The sequence below is a fragment of the Physeter macrocephalus genome, chromosome 16, assembly GCF_002837175.3.
Source record: "Physeter macrocephalus isolate SW-GA chromosome 16, ASM283717v5, whole genome shotgun sequence".
Classification (NCBI taxonomy): Eukaryota; Metazoa; Chordata; class Mammalia; order Artiodactyla; family Physeteridae; genus Physeter; species Physeter macrocephalus.
In genome coordinates this window covers 12,866,233-12,869,981 of record NC_041229.1, presented here as the reverse complement: position 1 = coordinate 12,869,981, position 3,749 = coordinate 12,866,233, and the positions used below count along the sequence as shown (strand labels likewise).

At 52.3% G+C, this 3,749-nt stretch overlaps 1 non-coding gene across 1 annotated transcript; it reads left to right on the top strand.

The window, feature by feature from the left end:
- Positions 1-1,604: 1,604 nt before the first annotated feature.
- On the top strand, positions 1,605-1,677 carry TRNAR-CCU (transfer RNA arginine (anticodon CCU)). Its single transcript has one exon. It is a non-coding gene; the product is annotated as a tRNA-Arg (tRNA).
- The last annotated feature ends 2,072 nt before the right edge of the window (positions 1,678-3,749 follow it).

Sequence of the window (3,749 nt, the reverse complement as noted above, 5' to 3'; positions counted from 1 at the left end):
CGAGTACACCCACCCATGTACATGCAGCTGCCCTTGGCTACTTGCCCCTCAGGAATCCATTCAGACTTGTTGGGACCCTCCAAAGGTCAAGGGTGCAGGTGTAACCTCATGGTGGGCATTTATTCAGGAGAGAGGCTCAGGGCCCAGCTACGCGGTGCTGGGAGGGCCTCCCTCCTGGAGCTGCGGCAGCTTCCGAAGGCTCTGGCCAGGGCCTCTGCTGGACTGGGATGGGGGCTAAGCAGGCACTGGGACCCCACATCTCCTTGCTCTGGACGCTGCCTCTCTCCCAGGGCCTCTCACGTGATTTGAGTCTCTTCCATCAAGAGGAAGCTTGCGATTTAAGGTTGCAGGGAGGCCTGAATGACTTGAGGGTTCCCCTGGCCCCGTCCCTACCACGCCCTCATTCTTGCCTGAACACTCACAGCGGACAAGAGTCCTGGTAAAAGTGGGAGAAGGAATCCAGCATGGGGGGATGTCCTCACCCCACTCCAGGAGAAGGGATTTTTAATCAGGGAGGCACTTTGAAAGTACAAAGCCTAACTACCATTTGGATAGTATATTTCACTTGTCAAAGTGCTGTCACATACATAGTGCTGAGTGGTTCCCATGTTAATTAGTTGAGGTAGTATTTATTATTAAGTCCACTTTATAGATAATTAAACTGAGATTTAGAGATGCAAAGTCATTTTCCCAAGGTTACCCAAGTAACGACTAGCTTTGAACTCAAGGCTCAAGCTCAACTCCAGGAATCTTCCTGCTGAGTCGGCAGGCCTGGCCACCGCCCACCTTCACAGCACGGAGAGCGAGCCCGAGGGGATCCCAGATTGTAGAAAATGCCATTGCTACTCCCGCCACACAGTCCTGAATTCAACTTAAATCCATCCCTGTCTGGCTTCTAAAATACATTTTAATCTCACTCTGAATCTGAATTCACTTGCCTTTGACCTACAAGAGATAAGTCAGAGCCTAACAGAAAGCAGGCAACGAGAGAACAAGCAGGGAGTGAAAAATAGCAGTTTTCCAGGGCAGGGGCCACCTGCTTGCTGGTCAGCACATCCTGGGCCAGGTCAACGGGGGCTCCGAGGGGTCAAGAGAGTGCTGGGATTCTGGCTGTGCAACCGCAGGTCCTGGACAAGACCCGACTTTGTCCTCACATCCGTTTCCAGCCCTGCACCCAGGAGAGCAGGGACTCAGAAACAGGCTGTTCCACGCCTTCTTCCTAATCACCACCGGGCGTGATTGAACATCTTGACATTCTTTAGCGAAAGTTCAGCTCGGGAGTGATTCAGGGCACTGCATGAGGAATGAGGCTTACCCGGAATCCCAGAATCACAGAAATTAGAGATGAAAAAGGATGCTGAGGTCAGAGGCAGCCGGTCTCCAGGGGCTGCGTGTGGGTTCTTCTCGGTAATAGACTCCCCCTTATTCCTGCAGCCCAGGCGACTGCTCCCTGAAGACCACTCTCCGCTGTTTCCAGAGAAGACATTGTTTATCGAAATAAGAGGTCTACGCTGATCCCTGCATGATTTGCTTTGAAATTTATTAATCATTCAGAAGCTGGTGAAAAGGGGAAAACCAAGAATTTAAAGTCACTCGTAGGGGCTTCCCTGGTGGTCCAGTGGGTAAGACTCTGCGCTCCTAATGCAGGGGGCCCGGGTTCGATCCCTGGTCAGGGAACTAGATCCCGCATGCATGCTGCAACTAAGAGTTCACATGCCACAGCTAAAAGATCCTGCATGCCGCAATGAAGATCCTACGTGCCACAACTAAGACCTGGCGCAGCCAAAATAAATAAATAAATAATAAAATAAAAGCTCTGGGGCAGCCTGGCATAGTGTATTTGACCCCTTACTTGCTGTGTAACCTCTGGCAAAATTTTGACCTCTCTGAGCCTCAGTTTCCTCATCTGTAAAATGGGAGCTAATGATGCCTATGCACAGGGCAGTTGGAAGATTAGGGGAGCTGATGTAGGAAGAGCATCTCACTTTGTGGCTGGCCCATCAATTACTCCACAAATTATTATCATCATTACCCTTCCCTCTCCAGATCCATCTCCCTGTTTGTAAAACAGGGCTAAGCAGGTTTTTTGGCCACTGGGTTTCCTCCACTCAACATTCCACCAAGATTTGCAGAGCCCCTCCTTGGTGCCACGACACAGGTAATGATGACTGGGACCGGTTCTCTGCCCTCACTGAGCTTAGTGTCTTTATGAGTTTCCTGGAGGAAGAAGCTAAGATGTTAAGAAGGACGCTTGCCATCTGATTTGTAGTTCTCCTGCACAGGTTGTGACTGTGACTGTGACTCACTGGGGACATAAGAGCAGTCACAGAAACAGGATGGCATTCCAGAGACGGTGTGGGATATGGTGGTGCAGCTTCTTCCCTGCCGGGGGCAAGACCCCAGAGCCATCTCAATTCACCTGGTGCCCCGAGGGCCCAAGGTCACTGAATCCGTTGGCTACACCTCTGCTGGTATCAGCCTGGGAAGATGGTTTTACACACTCAGACACACACACACACACACACACACACACACCCCTTCTAATAGCATCTAAATCATCACTCCTAACCTTTTTGCACATTCGTGGTTCCTACACATGGTGGTGCAGCTTCTTCCCTGCCGGGGGCAAGACCCCAGAGCCATCTCAATTCACCTGGTGCCCCGAGGGCCCAAGGTCACTGAATCCGTTGGCTACACCTCTGCTGGTATCAGCCTGGGAAGATGGTTTTACACACTCAGACACACACACACACACACACACACACACACCCCTTCTAATAGCATCTAAATCATCACTCCTAACCTTTTTCACATTCGTGGTTCCTACACATGGCGGATTCCCAGGCCACACCCACATTGATGAAGTCAGAAAATCTGGGTGTCGGACCCAGGCAGTAGAATTATTTTCTTTGCCCCAAGTTGAGACCCAGAGCTCTAAGCAGACGTAGCTCTGAGAGCAAAGGGCACCTGACCTCTGCTCTTCACTGTTTTTTTGATGTCACTGAACAGCCTCAGTCTGCCTGTCTGAGCAAAGAGGGTACTAACACCTCCCTCACCAGGCTGCGGTGAAGGTGCACAAGTCTTCGTGGGAGCCTTTGGGAAGCCCTGCCCAGATGAGCAGTCTTGGTCCTGGGACCCTCCCAGTGGAGGCTGGCTGGGGAAGAGGCGGCGGTGTGTGAGTGTTTCCATGGGGGCAAAGCTGAGCGCCGAGCACACCCAAGTTTGCTCTGCTGAGGAGGCGACAGGAGGATCACCTTGGTGAATGTCCCACGCGGAACCGCCTGTATCTCACCCTGAGAGTCGTCCTGAAGCTGAAACTCAGCCTGGCCCCTCCCTTCCCCCACCCCTCGCTCGTCGTCCTTTCTCTCCTTCTCCATCCGGTCGGAGTCCTGCTACCGCTAGATGCTGCATTTCCAATACCTTCTGCCCGATAAACATTTGGTGCCAGCTGGTGTCAAGGTTTGAAAGGGGCCTAAATTAATCAGTGAGATACACACCTGTCAGAGTCCAGCCAAGGTCCTTCAAAGAGCCCTGGAGGAGAGCTGGACCGGCCGGGCGGGTTCTCCACGGACCGACCGTCGTGCTGAGGAATGAGGAGGGGCTGCAGCCCACCAGACAGCGTGGAGCCCTCCCTGCGGGCTCAGGCCCTAGCTGCCATCGAGAGGGGTGCAGAGACAGTATAAAACAGTCCCTGACCTCACCTCCTCTATATTCTATATTGGGAGTGACACGACCAGGCTTTAAAATAC